Raw genomic sequence first — 24,083 nt, forward strand, 5'->3', positions numbered from 1 at the left:
GTCTAAAACGTTTGCTCCGCTCACGTATGATAGTCAGTTGTGGTTCACGAGAAAATATAAAAATATCAGGTTGAAAAATAAATAATGAGAAAGCAGTGTGGCAGTTATATAAAAAAATTTCCGGTTCTCTACCGAATATTCTCCATTAATTATTCAGTAACAGATATGGTCCAATATCGAAATTTTAGATCAAAGTGTAAATAAAATTGTACGATTTATGAAAAATAATTTATACAATTAACCTAAAAGGTTACCAATTTAACACAAAATCCTGATTAGTGAGATTATTCGCCGATAAAAGGAAGTTCTACTTTTTGTAATATTACAATTTTTCATATCCTAGACAAATTACACATTCGAGGAAAACATTACTGTCTCAAATACACATTTTTTCCCATTTGTAATATTCGATTTGAGAATTAATTAGAAACCGCGATACCTTGGCTGGTCTGAAAAGCTTATTATCATTTTTAAAGAGGAAATATCACGTCGATTCACAATTACATAAATTTCGCTTCAACGTATCGTCGATTCGCTTATGTTTCGCCATCGTCGTGATGACATTGAATCGAGAGATCGATGTATCGATATCCTATATTCCGATAGGTTGTTTAAAATCAGTTTCTGATCTCGATTCGATGTATCTGTTACGCGATGCGCAGCCCATCGGTTCACTTACGTTTTACTTGGCTGGAATAACATTACGCCCGAAGATCGATGCATCGATACACGGTCGAAGAAACGGTGACTTAGAAACTTACATATCGAGTAAACGCGTTCAAGCTGCATACAAAGCCTGCGACGTCATAACTTTTGTCCCTCTCTTGCACGTTTTCGTTGTCTCTGTACCACCCTTCTACCATCCGAGGGTTCTCTCTCTCTTTGAACGTAATATTTCCGCCTATTCGTTTCCATACATTCGCAATGCCTGCTTGGTGTATACGCGAGTCCATTTTCCGCGTCTCTCGAAAGTAATATGGCCCCTACCCCCGGCACGCACCCTATTTATTTCCGCACGAATGCCGAGAGACGGAAATAATGATTTTAATAATACCTGAAACCTTCCGCAGCGAGAGGATGTTCCTCAATTACATCAAGACCATTGTTTTAAAAAGGACCCGTTCAACACATGAGAACCATTAAATAAAATTTCGCTGCGTCTGCCTATGCGCCAGAACAAAAAGTGCTCCATCCATCGGGACGATCCATTTCCATTTTAACCTCCCAATAGTAAATGCATTTTATTCTCCATTGGAATTTCAGCGATTTGTTTCACCCAAAAGTATTCCAGCCTTGTATTCGAGTATTCAATCGAATTGCTTGTAACGCCATTTGAAATGAGTTTTCCATTTTTTTCTTCTTTTTTTTTTTTTTTTTTTTTTTTTTTTTTTTTACATCACCGTGTATTGATTCCCCGATGGAATTTTGTTTAATTTTTCATCTAACGATACTACGATTTCTGTTACAACGTTACAAATGGTGTTTACATTTGAGGGGGGGATATTTATTCGGTCTAGAGATTGTGTACACCATACTTCTTACGAGTATTCTTGTCGACGATGGTATTCGACGTTGAGGTTAAAATTCTGTGTAAAATTTATTTTTGCTTTCACGGTTAATAAAAATACGTTTGTTGTGCAATCGCCGAGTCTACGGTTGCTTTCTATGCCATTAGTCACACGTTGATGGAAGTTCAGCACATTGCCTATTTCCTCTCAAACTGGTAGCCGTTAGGGTTAAGCAAACATTGCGTTTTCCACTTACTGAGATAGAGCACATGGTGGAATTCCCACGAGCCACTCTTTCACGTCACAAGCCCCGTTTCTTCTTTACCTTTTTTCTTCCTGTTTATTTAACGAAATAATACTCTTATGTGCCCCACATTTATCAGTCGGTTGTTTACTTAATAATATTTACTAACAAGTAAGAATCTTCACCAATCTCTCTTCGATCAATGTGCCTTTGCAGGATGATACAATAAAGATCCCTCTTACTAGACAATTCGTTAATTTTACAAGTATAAATAATTAAAGATATAAGTGGTATAAGAAGTTTATCGTAAAATAAAGATCGCAAGTTCGAATCGTGTGTATTCGTTCATTACTTTTATTTACAAAAACTACTTATACTTTCAAAATGACAAATATCCTGCGAAGGTATCTATAAGGTTGAAAAGAATGTTCTCGTATATGTTTGCATTTACCGAAAATATTCCCTAATAGCAGAAGGTAATCAACGACAAACTGGCCGTTACATTATTAATTAATAACTAAATAAATTCTAATTACAGTCAAGTATATAAATTCTAATTTCCGTGAACTTTGTTCCAAAATTACGTATTAAAAATCAATGGGGCTTGTTCACTTGAAAGCGGGGTAGGTATTCTTATCCCGATTGAATAGGGTACACCGAGATAGAGTGACATAAAGCAACAGTGATATGATGACATAAAGCTCGGTGATAGAAACTTTGCAACACTGAAGTATTTTATTATTTTATACTTTTCCTTATATCCATAACACAATATTATTGATCGATGGATCAAGTTATGCACGTAAAAGAAATTCCATGAACAAATTCGTTCGAAACACACATACTCTTCGAATTTATAAATGAAAAATAACTCGAACAAGGGCATGTTTGTACTCGTTTTTATCAGAAAAATCTCACCAATCCATTGATCCTATCGACATGAAAATGTAACGAAATTTATAATCAACGATTCACCGGTAGCACTGTACAAACACAGAGAGTCAATGGGGGATGTTTTCGAAGATGTGAAACTGATCGTTCGGAAGCGACAATAATCGTATTCGCGTTGAACGGGAGTTCGGTAGTATCGCGTTAATTGCGAGACACCGAGCACTCGACTCTTCTTTTGTCCCGTGGAACGTATCGAGCAACTTCATCTCTGGAAGTCCGCTTGAAAACTAGTTAGACCGGGACCAGTTTTTATTAGCCGTGAGAACAGCATCTATGAAAACCTGCATCGCTTCTGCCCTGTTTTCGAATACGTAGAGATGATGTCTCGGACCGAGGGATATAAGAGGAGAAAGGAGGGGGGGGTGGGGGTGGAAGGGTGGCGGGATTTGAGGTGGGAGAGGAAGTTGCTGGACCATGTCGACTGCTTCCCAAGCCAGCCGAAGTGGACCTATCGACTCGAAACGAGTGTGCTCGACGTTAAAATCCCGGTCGCTGCTCCCGTTTCTCAGGCCCTCCCATCCCCCTCGCCCCCATACCGAGCTCTTTCCACCGTCATCGCTCTCTTGCTTTGCGCCCCCTACCATAGTCACCTCCCCCATGCCACCCTCTATCTGTCTTTCTTCCTAGTCCGTTCATTCGTCCATTCGTTTGTATTGGACGTAAACGATGCAATGGGTGGACATGGTCCAGCAAATCCGAAATCCCCTTTTCCTCGATATAAAGCTTTACCTCTTTTTTCGGCTTTGACCCTCCGTCGAACGCGACTTCGCGCCAATACTTTCTGCGAGCAAACCAGCCAGCACAAGTATCGAGGCTACCAGTGAAATAGACTTGTATTTGAGGAATCTGATGAAAGCTCGGAAATCGAATGCTCGAACGTGATAGAGCGTCCTCGGCGTTGTCGCCTATTGGCAAGTCGGCGACCAACACTTTTCACTTTTCCAGGTATACAACTGTTTATTATTTATGTTGGCAACGGTAGACAGGTGGTTCAGCACACGTAGGAGAACTCGAACGATTCATTCGTTTCGGGGCTCTTTTAGCGGAGTACTTATCCTTCCCCCTGATGTAATATCAGGATAAAATAACGTGGTAGTTTTAATTTTTTAAGGAAATACGTACAAGGAAATTCGTCGAGTAATATTCAGTGGATTGAATGAAACTTTCGTATAAAATATTTTCCAGACAGTTACGAGGCTCTTTGGTATTCGTTGTTTGTCGAAGAGTTGGTATTTATGAACGAAACGTGTACAGTCGAGGAAATAATCGGGAACGAAGTGATGGGTTAACACCGATACGAGGGACCACGTGCTTCGTGAACGCTGCACACCCTCAGTTTACGCCATTCACTCGTTCTTTCGACTTTCCCGCCATTTCGGGACCAGTTTCAAACTCCGTATCTTGGAATATAAAATTACGTTACGATTGTTCTTTTATCAATGATGTATTACTAATGATACATTTCTAACGTCTTTGTTACGAAACTTGAAAGAAAATGTACACGTACTAGAGTAATTATTGAATTGAGTAAGAGCGAGACACAGCTGAGGATTGTTTTCAAACCTAACCTCAAATTCTCTGTAAAAATCCAATTACCATTTCTGTACTTCGTTCAGTTTTCCATGTATCATATTTGCAGGGATTGTATTCGTAAAATAACATAAATGTAACATAAATATTTCATTTTGTACCTTTCTCTGCAAGTATGACTGAATTACGATTCTTCTTAAGTCAATATGTGTATATTGGCTACCAATCAGGGAACTCAGTCATTTGGCTCCTATAAATAAACGTATATTCGTCGCGTACCGATAATTATTGGTACACTGCACGTAACAGTGTTGCAGAATATCGGTTTAAAGTTGAATAGGTACTCTGCTCGGTCAACATTGCTTGATAATTGTGAACGATCCAGGTTACTCGTTGCGTCACCAAAGAAAAGAAAACATGTCCTTCGTTTTGAGCGCGTAACACACAAAAGCATAACGTTACATTGTATGTATAGAAAAAGATGCATTCAACCCAATTCCATTGATCGAGCCAGAAATGGAATAACGGATAATTATGGTATACTTTCCTCGATAAGCCCGAGTGCTTGTATGTTGCTTACAAGCTTCAGTACGAAAAGTCGGTCCGAATCGAAATACAATTCTTTATAATTTTGTTGTAAGAAATCGAGGAACAGACAAACGTACGATTGTCGATATACACCAGCAAACATCTATCAACGTTCGTTACTATGCGAAACTCGTGTATTGTTGATCACTCGTGAGTAATTCGCGAAAAATTTGTAATCAATTGAAACTCGAAAGGAATAAGAAAATACAAGAACGAGAACATTTGTACACGTTCGAAAAATTTAACCGGTGTATACATACGTAGGTGTTCGGTTGAAATCGTGGTATTGGCACAATTGATTTCTTGTGCAAAAATAAGTCGAAAATGTGAAATTATATTTGTTTGTACGAGTCTTCGTTTTCGAGAAAAGTCAATTTTAAATGCTTAAACTTCTATTCTGATTGTTTCAATTATGTATAATTATTAAGTATAATTCAATGATGGTCGTGTTTGGACTCATTTTTATTAGGAACAAACAGTGTCTGTTTAACCTTAGGAGAACTCCTAGGCTATCTACAGTCCCCAAATATTTATTTACAGCCTTCCTCGCTTCCATCGATTGATAATTTTTGCTTAATTTAATCACAACTCTCCTAGCAGCATGCAAACTGTTACATCACATTAACAATTATGACCTGGAAATGTTATCTTATAATGTATCACTAAATGAATTAATGTTCGCAGGTAATAATCGACCATAGCGAACACTACCCTGAAGTAACGTAACACGAAAACGAATTTCGAATTAATTTGATTTTTCTGAACACGTTTTTCGAAAAAGTTTGTCACACGTCCAGTGTGTATACCACATATGTACAACTTCCATTCTTTCGTTATCTATATTCAAACGCAAATATTTTTACAAATAATATTTTCTTCCATAGATGCCACAAATACAACTAATTCTAACTTAATAACATTGAAGTTCAAGAGGGGTCTCGAATACCACCAGAAGTCAAACCCGACAGAAGTCATCCTAGGGTTAAAGTATCGATCGACAAACTAGCTACAGTACGCGCGCGAGAAGATTGCGTTTGACGTTACAGCGATTCCATTCGTCCAATCCGGTGAGGCGCGTACGAGATGGTATAGGCTCGAAACGCAGTCTTCTCGCGCGAGTACAGTACACGCGCGCGTATACAGCGTAGATTCGAAAACAATTATCCGAGACAACAAGAAAGTCCACTATGAAAAAATGTTATCCAACGTTATCGACTTGTTAGTTTTTGCACGAGAAATCGACCCATTTACGGTCGCGTCACGATTTTGGTCTGCCTTTGTATATTCTAAAACGAGTTTAGATAATGGCGGGACGAGATAGTCGATAGGGATAGAGTATGTTCCTCAAGGAAGTGACAATATTATTCTGTTTCAGGGTGTGACGGGCGACCGGCTGGCCGGGGGCGCCGCACACCTCCTCCATCTCTTCTTCTTCTTGCCACGACCACAACACACAATGTAACAACAACCACCACTACTAGAGTCGTCCGCGTGAACCACGTTCTCAATGTACTCGATGTGGTACGTCACCATACCCCTACTCGGTGTCTGTGAAGATATGTCATCCTTATTAAGTTTTAACGTGTTTCACTTTTACGTTATCGTGTCTCACAGTTAGTGCTCCTCAGTGTTTTAATGAGAAACTCGTGTATGACGGCCCGCAGCGACGATACCCAGCCCTCAGTGTTGTTGAGTGCACGTAGAGCGAAGAGTGCACTGCGAACATTAAACTGGGACCATTAAATTAGTTATCATATACGGTGGAATGCTGCCTATGTTTTTATATTGTTTTCCGGTGGTATTTAAAGCGCGGTCATAATTAGTTCTTCCATTATTTGGCATTTACATGCAGGTACCGAAGCAAATTTTCGTTCGGTGTATTCGTTCCTTTAATTAAACTGCACCGTCAAATTTCGGTTACTGTTGCGGCGTATGCACTTTAATTAAGTCCGTACATCGAATTAGTACGGAACTCCTCGAGGCTGTTTCTTTTTTTTTTTTCCTTTTTCATTTTTTTTTTTTTGTTCTTTTTTCAAAAAGATCTCGTTCGAATTTTAACGGCATAGCTATGCATTGGTATCACTGATTGGCATTCCTTAGTTCGTACGATGTTACGATTTGTGGTATAAATTTCACCTGGGAGCAGTGGCATTCTTCGCACACACGTACGTATTTAAAAATCATTCAACATTGTGTATACATTCTATATTCTCTATCCGTACATAATATGTGTATATTATATTGTATATGCGTATACATTGTATATTATATATATTATATATACATTATGCTATGGATATGTTGGATTATGTCTTCACTGTTCGCTGAGTTCCGTTATAATGTGACTTGTGGTTGGTTTAGTTTCGTTGGTTTATCGATGTTCGATGTTGGCTGCTATTGTTGGTTGTTAGGTGTTTAGTGGTCACTCTGTGTTGGTGCTCACCCTATCGACTCTTCCTTGTACCCGCAACCCCGACAACCTGCAACCCCTTTCTCCCACAAACTCGAATCCCGAAACTTGATGTTAGAAGTTACAATGTCAAGCTTGTCTCTTGCCAGGACGAGTCTTATTCGACGACGGAAAGATCCGCAACACTATTAATACATACCAAGCGGACGGTAAGGTTTATATTGGAAAGTTTCTTTTGCAAACAGCATGCTGTTTTTACGTGTACAGAGAAAAGAATCGAGCGAGTCTCGCTCGACGAAGATATTTAATGAAAACGAAATAAAATGTTACATCTAAGTTAATGTTGCTCTTTGCACAGAAAAATATTAATTCCTATCAATTATACCTAGAAAAGCAACCAAAATAATAATTTCAATTATGTCCAGTATAGAATGTGGTTCTTACACTTTTGCCCCTATTGACGATCTTTTTGAATAATTTTTGGCGAGACTTGGGGAAAGTATAAAACACTTTATAAATACATAATACAACGTTCGTTCTTTTCGATAAAAAGTTATCACCGGTTTGAGAAAATATTAGAAACCTTGGTAAATGTTATAATATTTCTCGCAGAGGGTTTCATCCAGATCTGGACAGAGATTATTTGAAATGTAAAATGAAAGGTGACATTTCGAATAACAAATCCCAAGAATGACGTCGTTATTGTTGTTGTACGATGTATTTGACGAATAGATAAGAATGCTCAACGATTTTTTATGCATTATGCGTAGAGGCCTCCTTTACATTTAATTAGAAGGTAGTTCAAACTCAATATCGTTTCTTTCTTCTCGCATGCACGTTTCGTATCTTTACATCGTTTTCACTTTATCAACATTGTTTCAGTTTATGGATGCCGTGCGACCAGGCAGAAATACTTTCTAATTACGATACGGTAGAAATTTTGCTAACTTCTCGTTAACGGCATTAACAATTGAGCAAAATCAATATGCTAACGTATACGCGTAAACGGGCACAATTTATTTCCGTCAATTTGCATGACAAATATCGATACTGCGATCCTTTTTTTAGACTGCTCTCAATAATTGAGTTTGTAGGTAAAGGCTGCCGTCACGCATTTAATGAGCTTGGAAAACGATCGCTGTTTGCAATTGGGCTGGGGGAAAATCTGCGGTCGAAATGCTTGAATTCTTAATGAGATTCGACAGAAAAAAAGAAGCGTTTACGACTCCATGGGTAAAACAAATACACGAGCAAATCGCCCAGAAAAAAAGGAACTTTTAAATTGAACAAATATCTTTCAACGTTGCACCTGCAATTATTTGATTTGCGCATCTGGGGAGCGTAAAAAATACCTCCATAGGTACTAATATTTAGTTTCCAAAGAATATTAAACATGTTGAACTTAAGAACGTGCGTTACTAAATATAAATAACGATTAGAACGGTTACTTTAAAATTATGCCCAAAGAAGATGATAAATTGTCGGTAATAAGAGCAAGGTAACCATCGTTCATTTAAGACGATTATTTTCGACATTTCAACCTCACGTGTAGCAGTTTTCTTCGGGAGAGAAGCAGTGTTTCAAATTTCATTTCTTTAATGTCTTTATTGCACGAAGTTTAAGATATATACGTAGAGTAAACAATTACTTACTGGGAGGGACGAGATACAGAGAAGATAAGTGTACAAAGAGGCAAGGTACAGCAGAGGTGCTGTTTCTAAACCTAATCTCGATATTTACAATACAAATTAAAGGAACGTGGTTGTCGAAAAAGAAAGACATTATAGATTATCATGTACAGGCCAGAAAATAGTAAAATATATAAAATTCACAAGTAAGTATACATAGGTTGACATATATTCTTCTTTCCAACCTTTATACAATTATTTGTAAATTAAATAATAACGTTCCTTCGATTTGCATTATACCTACACGTATTTCTATTTTCCCTGAAGAGATCCACATGTGATGAAATTATAATCAGCAAATTACAATTATCTTTCTCTTGTAACTTAACTCGTAAAAACTCGTTGCTTTCTTCTGACACTGTTGGACGGAGAGCAAAGAATAAAAAATATTTCATTATTGTACCATTTCTATTAGGTTGTTCGGGAAGTCGTTTTCCAAAATGGAGAATATATAATTTAATAAATGTTTATACACTCTAAAACATTGAGTCGTGAACTCTGAATCGTGTTTCATTTTCACCAAAAGAAACGAAACGACTTTCCGAGCAAGCTAATAAAAATAGTACAATAATAAAATATTTTTAATCAGACAAGTATCAATGATACGGAAGATGGGGGGGGAGGGGTAGAAATTGGTAAACGTCGTGAACAATTCCCCGATAAAGACCAGGCGCGACGTCTCTTAAAGCGAATCGTAAATCCCCGTACAGTTTGCTCTATATCACTCACGCGCACTTAGATCTAGTCATGTAAAACCATTATCTCGATCTGCGTTCCAATTCCATTTGAAATGTCGAACGTTTTACTCTATTCAATCCGCTGGCATCGGTGATCGAGGGAAGATGGCGAGAAAAGAAGGACGTCACGCTGTTCAAGAACGTCCTGACTACGACTTACGCGAGGAGGAAGATACGGTTAGTCCGCAGGAGCCATTTACGTGCTGGCAGGAGTTCCTCGCAATTTTTCAGCTAGGCCGCGTGGAATTTCGCAATGGCAATTCGATCCCGTTGCCCATTTGGACAATATTAAAAGGTAATTGGATTTCGACCTGGCTAGTTGTTGCCAATGTGCCCATTCGATTGCTAGGTAGGGGGAGAGGACGTGTGGTATAAGGGGTGTTGAATCGGTAGGAAGAGGAAGGTAGCGGTGAGGGAGCCTGTACGCGCGTTCGCAGACCGGAATAATGGATAGTCGTTAAATTTAATTGGCACATAATTATCGGGAGTCCAGGCACCAAGCAGATCGTTGCACGCCACCAATCGTCGCAATCCCCTGCATTGCCTCGGCTTTAATATCGAGGAGCCTCGAATGCAAAGGGACGATACGTGCCTTCCACTTGTATTTCGCTCTGACAACCCCCCCCCACCCCCCACCCCCTCCTAATTTCCTGTTCCTGTCGGTCCAACTAGTCTGGAATTTTTCTCGTTCGTTTTGGGCGAGGGTACTGTTAAAACCACCGGTAGGGTCACGACACGGTTACAAAATACTCAGTTACTCCTAGATCAGAGTTTCGAGTAGAGTAATTCAGGCTTTCGAGCGACGATTCGCTCGTACCCGGGGTAGGTAGCGATTTGTATCTTTAACCGAGGTCGATGAGAAGTCTATTACTCGAATCGAAGCAGTTCTTTGTTCTTAATTATTCGATCCTCCACGATAGAAGGAATTGTCAAAAAATTTAGCAGGGCATTTTTTATGAAACTCAAGTGACATTTTCTGAGCATAGTCACGTTGGGAAAGCACAATCTGGATACCCTGTTTGTCATTGAAAAAACGTGGGTACACTTCCTTTTTTCAGAGAAAACGTACGCAATAGGAGGAAGTATGGTGTCCTTAGGATTTATAGGAGTAGTAAAATGTAGGAAGTCAATTGGTGAGAATTTAGGTGTCATTTTAGACAGACAGGGACAAGTAGATTTTAAGTTAGAGATTTGGTGTCAATCGAGACACGTTGAGGCAGGCTTATAGTTATAGTACATTGTCGTTTGGGAGAAGTAACGAGATTTTAATTGTTACAGTAATAGTCTTCGAGAGGTCATAGAGTTAAGACAATCTGAGCAGGTATTGCAACAATTGATCACGGATTATGCGTTTGTACACCTTTCAGGGACGAAAATGAAAAATGATGAAAGCGAGTGAGGTATAGATTTGGTGACTGTAGTGTTAAGAAAGAGTAAAGATGACTATCTAACCAAAAGGACAGTATACAATAAAGATTACAGAATTGTGTCACTTAACTATAGATACTGCCCATTTACTAGACAGATTATTAATTATAATTGATATTCAATAATTTGGGCGAACTTATATGCTTATTACAATAGGTTGTATCTTTTTTTACAATATTGGTAGCTCTAACGATTAGAAACCCCGTCATGTCATGGTCTTGAAGAACATAGCATTGAGAAAATGTATCGAGTAAGAAACATTTAAATAATTCATTATTTCCATTCTTCCATTTCACAAATTCTTCGAAAAATGATACACGAAATTATACACACGAAATGATTTTCCTTTATCATTATCCAAAATAAAATCGTCCACATCGAAATGTAATTGGATTACATCCAAAATGTAAGTGCAGATACACTTTCCAATTTGAGATTAAAATACCTTCCAAATTAATCATTTCTCTCACAAATTAACCGATACATTTTTTCTAGGAACTAAAAGTTGCGCCAATTATTCAACTAAAAATTCCACAATTCTAATCAAGCCAGTGTCAAATTGGTGTAAAATTCAGAAAACAATTTGTCCAAGAATCCCGTATTAATCGTTTCGTCTAAAATTCAACAAGACAGATTCAAGCTTTCCATCGTAAAAGCTACTCGATCCAGAACAGCCTGAAAATAGCGATATAAAAACGCACATCTTTCACAGGAACTCCTGGTGGACAAAGAGACCGGACCATGGTCCCCCACTTTGCAACGGGAGCTTGGAAAGTTGTCGCGTTGTATTATACATTCCCTTTTCTTCCACCAGGTTTCTCCTCGTCTCTCTCCTATATACCCTATTCTGATTGCATCTAATACCCGCGACAGATCAGATCGAATCGAGCACCGAGACGTCGCGAAACAGAATTCTCGACCGATATCCACCCCGGCGTTGAATTTATTCCGTGCCGGGGTAACACCACTTTCGTGCTCAATGTATCGTGAAGGAATGTCAAGTTTTTGTTGGGCGTGAAAGAATCTGAATAATGCAACGATCTCGGGCACGGAGCAGCTAGACTGAGAGAAATGCGTCAAGGGAGAACGACACGGGGATGAAAGGAAAAGGGTCTCTGTGTGGAAAAATTCGGGAACATCTTGAGGAATTACGAATCGGGCCACCTCTTACGTGGAGGGGTGGATTGCAACGCGAAACTCGAGCGGAGCCGCGCGATTAAAACGGCCAAATATGTGACCGCCTCGGTAAATTAATTTACGAACCAATTAGGGGAGTCGCGTTTAGATACGGTTATCGATGCTACCGGGTGGTGGCGCTTACGTGTCGCTGCTACAGTGCCCCCCCTCCTCTCACCTCCCCTCTTCCCCCGAAGGGCACAGAGGGGCGCGTACGCGATACCGTAGGTAACTACGATGCTGGGCGCGTACCAATAAATAAGCTCACCGATACCATCTTTCATTTCGATAATTATTATTCGGCACTGGTGTTAATTAATTAAGGACGGGCGGGAGGGCACGGATGCTCCCGCGTCGCGTCGCGTCGCGTCGCGTAGCGTCGCGTCGCCTCGCCGCGCGCGCACTCGGCACGGAGTGCTCGAACAGACGAAACACGCGTGCACACGACCATGATCGCGCCAGGTGATAACTCCTCGGGCTCTCCGGCTAATTACCGGATGAAAGAGCTATCTGGTGACTGCCGTCAAAGCCTCGGCTGAAATCCGGTAAATGCACCTGCCACGTCATTGTGATATTTTAGCACGGACGGGTGTTTGTCGAGTGTCGCGCGGTTTTCGGGTGTATTTCATTTCCATTCCGCGTTTTTCCGTTTTTTCTAAGCGAACGAGAGTCCAACGCGTGGTTACGGATGAGATATCCGGGTTGGGTGACATCGTTGAAAATTAGGGTAGACGTTTTACTATTTAAGCTGCTTTAAGCTTATCGATTTCTTTTCATTTCTTTTTTGTATTATCTAACTGAGAAATCGTTGCGTATGGGAGGGGATGATTTCTTATTGGGACATGAAGAAAAAGATTTGGTGCAGAGTTTTCTTGTTCGGGCTTCGTTTTCTAGGAAATCGAATTTTATAGGGAAAATTTATACCATTCGCGCAAGAGAGACACTTTATCGCGATCTTGGAATGTTTTTATTCGTACTGGTGTTTATAAACATTGTAGATTCTAATATGGTTCATAAATACTTAGGATACATAGTGATACGGAATTGTTTGCCGATCTTGTAATTTTTTATCTGTTTGGTATACGTTACCGCAATTACCCTGATCGAGAACAGGGTAAACGTACCAATGTCACTTTAAACTTATCTCGTGTAACTTTGTTCAATTATTTTACAAGTTATCTACAAATCGTTTCACAACGTTGCTCAACTTACATTTGTGAATTTGTTTTATACATCGAGCACGATGAATCGATTACCAATTAATCGAAAATGTACAACAAAGTCCAATGTCCCTGCTACTGTAACTCGAAAAGTTGTCAGACGAATGAAAATGATCCTTGTATACTATCAACCCAGTTTGCGTAACGTAAAATAAATAATGAAATTATTACCTTCGCTACCTTACGACAATTCTCGTATTTAATACTCACGCTACTCGAATTTTATACGCCCCGTACGTTTTCTACGTTTACCCTCTAATATTTATTTTTGCGTATCGAGCACGAACAAACAAGCACGTCCACGCATCGTTACGTAAAACGAAAGTTCAAATTTCATATTAAAATTGTCTCATTCGCGATTCACCGTACGTTATTCCGTTATTAAATCAAATAATTTCAATTATAGAGACACTGACAGTTATCGAGCCATCTACCTTACACAGAGGCTCGTGAAAAACAGCTGTTCCACATCGGTAACTCGTTTAACCGTATTATTGTGTTATCTGTCTCTGAAAAACAACTATCCCACATGGTTACCACGTTTAACTCGTCGATTGTTATCTTTTTCCATCTTTGCACTTTTGGGGTGGTTGACGAGTATTTCAGCGGGCTCACGATGGCGGAATTAAATGGTTCGTCGACTTTCGTCAAACCGTACACCGTGGAGTAAAGATCGTGTCGTATGGGGTACGAAACTTTGTACCTGGAGATTATAATCGGACTCTTATGATCGTATTTCGGTATTGAGAATTACGGGGCTATCGCGTCACTGTATCTCGCGTGGAATATGGATCCCGTCCGAATCAATGGACGATGGAAAATTCGAGCATTCCCCTTTTTCACGGGATAATAAAATGTTTAAATGATCCCACGCGAATCCGTATGGAATTTCCGTTCTGGGCGAGGCATGCGTGACATCGGCGAGGGGTAAACGTCAGCGTCGCGAAAGCCCGAGCAATTCGGATGAGAGCCAACAGAGAGGAACTGGAATAATTTATTTATTTAATGCATACCTTTTTGGGTCAGAATCGTATTTGGGCGAGAGGACGTTGGCATTTTTCCCGGGCGACAGGAAAAAATAATATCCTCTCTCTTTTCCGCCGCGTCATGCTTCTGTAAATGTATAGGTACTGGACGTCCTGTACAACCGGAGGAGCCAGTTGTCGCGAATAAAGATATAAAAACGCTTACCACGGCTGGTAATAAAGTGTGTATGCACAGAAATATTTTAGTGCTTTTCGAGTGTTTCGAGTTTACCGCGCGATTGGTCGCGGCGTTGCTCGAACATCCAGGAGAATGAATTCTTGCTGAATATGTCGCGGGCACGTTGACTCGCGTGTGTATACCGAACTCTGTGCACGCGAGTAGTTTGATTGTTTCCGCGGTACGCGAAAATGTAAGTTACAAAGGTTGAGAATTTTTTTAGAAATACTTAATACGGTGAAAATTGCTTTTTCTTTTTTTTTTACAGATGGAAGCGTCGTAGAGAGCTAGAGGTGAAATGTGTAGCGAATTTTGGGCACAAAAACGCTAAAGTAGAGTTGTCCCAAGACTTACCTCTTTCGAGATATTTGACTTTGTAATTTTCGAAACGTTGTAAATCTTAAATGTCTTACGATCTCGGAGTTTATTGCAGAGCATGTTGCGATAATTCGTTGCGTAACCATTGGTAAGTTTCGGAACAACTGTACTGTAAGATATTGGTCGTTTTATTTAAAATAATCAATTGTTTCTTTAGCTCTCCTCTACGCCTCCATCTGCAAATAGAAAAATCATTCTTATTGTATTATATATTCTTTTACAGCTTACAAGTTTTGTAATTTACATTTTCGTGTATTGTTCGAAATAACGAAGATGTTCGAGTGTACAGAATTCGCGAGACACATTGTTCTTTTAACCAATTCCTTGATAACTTTTTATTTTTACAATAATCGCGACGAGGAGCCCCAATTCTATTTAATGCTCGAGTTTTGTACTGGACTGTGCATACATATGAACACTCGGTATTGTTAAAATAATTCGTTGCGCGTTTTGTAACGAATGTTTAAGTTAATGGAAATTAGTTTCAGAAATTTGAAACGGAGCGGTGATTTTATTAACATTACTACTAATTGCCACATTAATCGCGCGAATCGATTAAAATGAGACACCCTGGGCGTAAATAAATACTTATACGTATATGTTGCAAACAGGAGATAAACGTTGGTACAATCGTGACAAAATTATTTTAATGGCCGATAAGTGTATTACAGATAATTTTAAATGGACGCAGAACTCAATTCAAAAATAATTTGCTCGCAGATAATTAAAATGCTGCGATAAAATAACGAGTCGGTAATAAGAACAGAAAATTCGGTAATGTAATTTATTTCGAAAATTCATTTCCTGATGACCTTGACCTTAACTTGTGTTGTATAGGACAACCATTCGAATAATCTCCAAGCAGTTTTACCATTCCTTATTTCTCTTTAAAAATTGATCAATTAAAAAAATTTGAAAAATTAACAATTACATAGTTCTATACTTGGATACATTTATCTATTAAAAAACTTTGAATTCCAGCTTGAGTGGCCAGCCGTTTGGCAGCAGCTGAGCTATTAATCTAGCCTAACCTAACCTAATCCACCAATTAAGTTAGATAGGGGTTAAATTATTTTGGAGTGGGAGTGCAGGCAGGGTCTCTTCCCCACCTACTACGCGTTAAACTTTTAAACAAATTATAATTCCCTCTTATACAAATAAAAATACCATTGAAACTAACTACTATATCTCTCACACACTTTCTACTATTACTTTTCCAATAAACAATGAACGACGGCTAGAATCTCTTTTTAGAGATTACTCGGGCTATAAGAAGTGCAAGATTGTCCTTGACAAAGTGCATCAAGGTCAAGATCATCGTAGCCAAATCCCCTAAACTGTACAATTATCAAAAATATCTGTAACTAAGTATTTGTACATTTAAACCGTATATACTCCACCATCGTATCTCTCTTCCTCTGAACGTTCAAAAAGCAACAAATTTCAAAGCTCGAATTGTCACCGTTGTTACTCAAACAATAATCGTCTATTCAACATATACGAACCCGATTTTTACTTATCTCCTCTTACCGATCTCGTTTCCTTCTACGGGCACCATCTCCCCAAATTCATTTCACCTCCCCCTAAACTGTACAATTATCAAAAATATCTGTAACCAAGAATTTGTACAATTAAACCGTATATACTCCACCATCGTATCTCTCTTTCTTTAAACGTTCAAAAAGCAACAAATTTCAAAGCTCGAATTGTCACCGTTGTTACTCAAACAATAATCGTCTATTCAACATATACGAACCCGATTCTTACTTATCTCCTCTTACCGATCTCGTTTCCTTCTACGGGCGCCATCTCCCAAAATTCGTTTCACCTCCCCCCAAGAATCGTTTAATTATTTCGAACGATCCGTCGCGGCGTCCTGGCAGACGCCAGCTTCTCGACTTCGAGTCCCGCGATGTAAATAAACTCGATAACGTGTACGTTCTTGCGGCCAGGGCAGAAATTCAATAACCGATAGATAACCGAGGCACACATCCAACAAGCTAGGCGTATGTGCAATGAAAACGGGGGAAGAGCGGTGGGTGGACGAGGTAGACGCGGAGTGGGAAGAATTACACGAGAAAAAGAGAAAAAAAAAAAACGAGCAAAGGAGGAGTAGCACACGGCTGTGCTCGAGCAGCGCTTCTATTCAATTTAGCCGCACCGTGCCACGGATCCTCGCTCTCTCGCGTATATTTGCCGGGATTTGATTTACGCATAAAATATTCACCTTGGCCAAGATTTCGTTAGAGTTTCAAAGTTCGAGAACGCGCAGCCGCCGCCGCAGCAGCAGTGCAAACAGCCGATGGTGGGGGAAGAAGTAGAAGTAACTCGAGAAACGAAAGTGTACGCAAAGGTTGAATAGAACTGGCGGGAAAAGGGAGGGGAGAAAGAAGTTGGCGAAAGACAGGAACAATGGGGAAAGCAAGGTGACTTCCGCGAACGGATTTCGTGCGGGAGTCTCGAGGTGCCCCGCGGTAGGAAGAAAGTTTCGCGCGGGGGACGGCGAAAAAAGGGGGGTTGAAAGGAGTGGGGGTGGTTAGGGGGGAACGGGAACGAACGAGGGACGCTACGAAGAAATTCCGTGATCACCGCGATACCCCTTTCCCCCTCCTCGTCCCTTTTCTTCCACCCTGACCCTCTTTTTGTCGCCCCTCTCTTTTTTTCTTACCTCTATCGCCTCGGCCTTCCGCGGAATCAAATAAATCAAAGAAAGGCGCGAGAGGAAACTTCCGACAGTCGATATTCGCGATGAGCAGAGACCAAGATAGTCACCTGAAGTTCAGAACGTGCTCGATAACGACTTTCCACGGCTTTACTTCTTTTCAGGGCCCTGGCGATGCGGAGGGAACTAGGGTACGGTGGAACGATTCTTTCGAATTGCGCTGACAACGAAACGAACGACGAAACTAATTATTTTCCAGTGTAGATGTACCGGGGATCGAACGAGATTCTACGTTAAGAAACATGTTTCGTGTAAGAAGGAACTAGGACTTTTTTTTTTTCAAGTATCGATACATCGCTCTCGGATGAGTGATAGGGTAAAGTAAGCTTATCTTCGAATCGCGGAGAAATTTAAAATATTCGTTTTTTCTTTAGTGGAAACGGAAATTTATACGTAGATGGTATGGAAAGTTGAAAACGATGAAAATTTGGGCAAAATATTGACAATGTGAATAGTTATATAATGAAAGATGTACCGAGAGAAATGTTAAATTTGAAGAAAATCTAGAGATAAATGGAAGAGTTCTTTTAATAATAATAGTTGCTAATACGTAACTCATCGTCCTTTTTTTCTGCACTAGTAACATTTTCGAAAGTATTCAGAAATCTATTAAAAAATTGAAAATTGTTTTTCATTGTTTGCAATTTCGAATCGTGTATAGTGAGTGCACTTACAAAGTTTTCTTCCATAAATCTCGTTCCAACAGCAATCTAATGCTATAATTGTTCATATTCTGGTCAATACAAATTGCAATCCAAGTAAAAATCATCCACCGCTAAGTAAAAGTTAAACATCAAAGAAGACATTCAGTTTCAACTATTTGATCATCGATGAAAACAAGAATCGAATTTACAAAGTTCTTCTTCCATAAATCTCGTTCCTACAGCAATCTAACGCCATAATTGTTCATATTCTGGTCAATAAAAATTGCAATCCAAGTAAAAATCATCCACCGCTAAGTAAAAGTTAAACATCAAAGAAGATATTTAGTTTCGACTACTTGATCATCGATGAAAACACGAATCGAACGCGTTAATGAAAATCCCATCCACCAGAACGATAAACAGTTACGAATCGGATGTCTGATAAAAACTGTCCCGTTGTAGATATATCGTGGTCCTGTTCCAAGGTCGTAGATTCGCGGTAAACGCAATTTGCCAGTGTGTCGAGGCGCCGTAGCGGAGCATGCCGATTTCAGAGAGAATACGCCATGAAAGGCGATTTCGGGCTAAATTTAAGGACATACTATTCTCCCGGATCGTTGGCCCGCGTTAAGCATTGTGCGTGGACTTCCTATCCGGGTTGCTTGTATCTGCACTTTCGCTCTCGCGAGGAAGTTTCGCCGGAAGCTCGGAGAATTTATCCACATCGCTACTCCTTCCGTCCGAAAACTTATCCAGGATGGCGGAATATGGGGCAGAGGGGACGCATACACGTGACCATCGCAATATGTTCGATGGCAGGACCGTTAGCTCGCCCTATTGGTTCCGAAGGACCCAAGCTCGAGCTCCTCTCTATTCCATTTATTCCGTATACATAATACATCGTTTTGCGAGCAAGCAGGGCCCCACTTGGATTCCTGTCGAGCATGTAGGTATTCTTATTTCTACGCTCGATTTAACGTACTGCAACGGAGGCAACGTTGCCTAAGCTTATCGTTGCTCTTCCATCATTAATCGTAGTCATCAATCTTAGTCCACGGAACGGAATCATTTGCACAAATCGGTCTCTATTAAAACTTCGGGCTCCCACGTCGCATAGAGAAAAAGCCCTGACCTCGGGCTGGCAAGATTCAACGAGCTGGAATTTTTCTACGAAGTCCAACGCTACAAATGCACTTTTCGCTGGGTGAAAAACCATCGACCGTTCGTATTGCCGAACCGAGGGATCTTTCGTGGAAGGATCTTTCGTTCGTCGGATGGCTGCTTTAATCAATTAAGCTGTCCGGGTCTCTTTTTTACAGGAGTCTCATAACCGTAATAGCTACCTCCTAGATTTTATTAAATATTTTGTACCCGGAGAGTAACCAAGAAGCGTAAGAAACGTTGGATAAAAACCGGTTGGGGTTGAAAGGAGAGCATGGTCGGACAAATGCTAGCACGGATCAACCCACTGAGGCAAGTCATTGCCAGGTTTCTGAAAATTATTACTGTCGGACTTTCTGTCACGTACACGTTCTGTCTAATGAAAGTGCCATTACTCACGCTCCTTCCAGGAGGCTTTCTTCAACATCCGAGCGAGTGTCATTCGATGATATCGATCTACGGGTCGGATAAAAAGAAACTTTACGACAGGATAAATTGCGAATGCAAAGATAAAACAGAAGCGAGCTGCAAGTGCGATAGCTTTAATATATTATTGTTAGGGGAATGGAAATGGATCAATGGGACGGTGTGTTCTTGGTTTTTGCTCGAAATTACACGAACGGTATTTGTAAACGTTTTTTAAAAACCGGAGAATAGTTTCAAGTTTAATAGCATAGGAATTTTTAATCGGGAAAGGATATTCGAAAAAATTTCCTATTTCCAATTTAATATTTACAGTTTGACCCGTTTTTAAACAACTTATCGAACGTTTAATAGTAATCGTAATTAGTGGATGCGGAAAGTATAGAAATTACCGTATAAATGAACTCTTTGTACTTGGTTACGCTACAATTTTTAGTATTTCCGTGAATTTAAATACACACTCCATTTTGTTTCGTTTTAAATCTGTTCACCCGTGACCACTCCCCCATGTTTAATTCATATTTCGTACATCACATATGTTCCACTGTCTTTTGTTCGACCTTTTGTATTATAAATATTCTTCTTTCTAAATTATTTTTCTTCTATCAAATACTGTCAACAATTTCTGTCAGCTATCATTCTTGAAACAATATCGAAATATCGTATTCCAATATTGCGTTCCATGTTGTCTTCTGTTCGACCTTTTGTATCATAAATATTCTCCTTTCGAAACTATTTTTCTTCTGTAAAATACTCTCAACAATTTCTGCCAGCAATCATTTTTACAATAATATTGAAATATTGTATTCCTACTCATTTTCTATTAAAAATTGCGCAAAAAGCAAGATCAGTCTATCGTAATAAATTTTTATTTTCTATTCACTTGCAATATTCCCAATTTCATTATCGTAACTGTATACTTCTTCACGTGCAACTGAATACATATTATACGTTAATTTGTAAATACTTTCTCCGAACATTGATTCAAATTTTGTTCTTTTTACACAAAGTAGTTTTAAAATTCGTGTACAGTTTTGATACATAAAGATGTTCGAATGGTGAAACAATGTAATAAGCTTCGTATAAAAGACCAAATATTTTCGATTTTACTACTTGAATATTGATATATATATATTGATGCTCGTTTTAATAAATAGACAAATTTTTTGACACGATCTCTTAAAAAGAAACCTAACCGGGTTAGTTTAGGCGAACCCAGTAGCCAATTGGACCACCTCTATCGATTCACCTCCTTAGGAAAACGTCGTTTAAACAATGTCGCATAATGGCAGGTTGCACCATCTTCCTAATAGTATCAATTAACAGATTTAACCTACGTAACACGGGTATAAAAAGTTTCTATATCGTGGTACGATAGCGTTCGCAAAATTCGAGGTCTCTCTGATAGCGGTTTGTCATTAACCGATCAAGTTCTATTAAAGTTTTCCATCCAATTACTTATTAAATTTCTACGAAACACGTGGAAGTAATTTGCTGCAAACCAAAGCATGCAATTCACTTTCCCATCGACTCTCGCCATTTAGTATGAAATTAGTTCCACATCGATAAAATTATTCAAATGTTAGGCTCTCAAATATATTATAATAATTTATCCGAGAGTTTAGCATACATGCCACTTTGATGAACGAAATGAATTAGTTTTACGTCGACAAAATTACCCAAAAGCTGGAGTTCCGAATATAATTTACAATCCACAAGCTGGTCCAGGCAACTGTCCCGGATCGTAACTCCGTTATCAGTGAGCAGTTGAAAAAACCCGGTGAAAGGAAGATGGTTCAAAGAGTACTATCGCAGAACTATATTTCTTTTAATAAGTATAATGATGCACACACGTTGAACTTCACCTCGAGTGAATTCAGACGGAATCCATGTCAAAAGGAATCCACTTCCATTAAAAAAATTGCAATCGTTGAATTCACGCGTATCGTCGCGTGTACGAAAAGAATATCCACCGAAAAATGCTACGGTACTCCTCGAACCTTGTAGTTTGAACATCTGTACCCCTTTAGCGATCAGAATATAAAAGTGTCCACGGACGTCGGTACCACCCTATACAAATGTCTCACTTTCCATATTTTTCGTTACGTTCGTTCCCACTGGCAGCGAAGAGGACCCGAAATATCACGGTCGAGAACGTTCGGTGAAATACTCTTCTTACGACTCGAGACCTCCCACGGAGCTCTCCGGGTCTTTGTTTTGGGATTTATCCGCACTTCTCAACCCGAACGCGGGATTCAACGAAAACAGCGGCCCCGTATCTCTCTTTCCTTTTCAAGAATCTTGAACCCTCGACATCGCGGGCGTAGTCGTCGTGAACAGAGGAATGTATATATAAATCCGTGAACCGGTGGTACGCGCGGTAGTCAGCAGGCACCTCTTGACCGGAAGTAAACGACTTCTTTCAATTCGAAAAGCTGCTCTTCCTCGAACGACTACCAGCTACCTACTCTCCCACCGCCGTCACTAACAGAAGTAATACGCGTTTGAATCGGGCTCGCATGAATATGAATGGAATCGCGAGGGGGCTGAAAGAGGGCGCGGGAGGAAAAGAGGGTTTAACTCGATGAAATCCACAGTGCAAGCTGCCAGCCCGCCGTGAGCCAGTCGCTTCTCGTTCAGGTGCTCTATCGAGTATATGTCCCGATAATGCACGCCCCGAAATATAATCCTCGTCGCGGTGGCCGCGCGATGAAAGCTTCGGTTTCGGTGCGGCGAAAATCACGCATAGCTTACCTATCCTGCTATTTTATGCCATAGGAACCAGCTTTGGTCGGCGCGTAGGCAGGACATACGCCGGATCCCTGTGAATGGCTCGGCTGGCGCCGACGCCGCCGCCGCCACCACCGTGCTACGAACGCAGCGCGTAATTACTTTATACGTTTATGGCGACGGGCCTTTCGTTGGGCCCTTTTGTCGGCGCACCGTGTGATTTATCGTGGTAAACCCCCTGCCCCGCCGCCACCGACCGCCCAGGGAATTTCCAAAGCCCGCGCGGTTCTCGTCGCTCGCGCTACCGTTTAACGTCGATGAATTTGTAACCGATCCTTGCGGGGCCGATGTGCCGAATCCACGGGTCACCTGAAACCTAACTGGTTCATTTCTTTATTAGACGAGAATTTAAGCATCGTTTTAGCGGTGAGTGTGCAAGTTTTATGAAAATTTGCACGAATGCTCGACTGATGGAGTTTGGAAACTGTGGTGTGTATCTTTGTCGATGACTTTTCATTTCGACGCGTTGATTGTTACGTTGTGGATCTACGAGTCACCTGAAACGTACTTGGTTAATTTCTTTATTAAAGGAGAATTTAAGCACTGTTTTAGGGTTGAATGTGGGAGTTTTATGAAAATTTGCACGAATGCTTAAATTGATGGAAGTTGGAAACTGTGGTGTGTAGCTTTGTCGATGACTTTTCATTTCGACGCGTTGATTGTTACGTTGTGTACCTATGGGTCACCTGAAACGTACTTCGTTGAGTTCTTTGTTATAAAAGAATTTAAGCATCGTTTTAGCGGTGAATGTGCCAGTTTTATGAAAATTTGCACGAATGCTCGAACTGATGGAGTTTGGAAACTGTGGCATATGCTGAGTTCTTCAATAAGTTTTTTCTGTTGCAAAAAAATACTATGAAACTTCAACTTTGAACAACTGTAAATTTCACATATGTTCATCAAACGGTAGTACCATCTTTAAAAAAATAAAACGACAAATCTAATATTCAGTCAATAATCATTTCTTATCGAACGACAAAACTTATGAAGCAACCTATCACTTTTGTCGATATCTTTTGACTTCGACACGTTGATTGTTAAGTCGTATATGTACAGGTCACACGAACCGTACTTTGTTGAGTTTTTCATTATCGGAGAATTTAAGCACCATTTCAGTATGCATTTTTTGTGAACATTTATAGAAATTGTTCGAATCTGTAGAGTTTGAAAACTGATGTATTCCGTTGTTGCTATATTTCTACTTTAACTCTCTATCAATCGACCCAGCTGTACTTTCTTCTATTTTGACATTCTATCAATTGCCCTATCAGTTCTGAAATAA

This window comes from Ptiloglossa arizonensis, chromosome 2 (genome assembly GCF_051014685.1).
Source record: "Ptiloglossa arizonensis isolate GNS036 chromosome 2, iyPtiAriz1_principal, whole genome shotgun sequence".
In the NCBI taxonomy this organism is placed as follows: domain Eukaryota; kingdom Metazoa; phylum Arthropoda; class Insecta; order Hymenoptera; family Colletidae; genus Ptiloglossa; species Ptiloglossa arizonensis.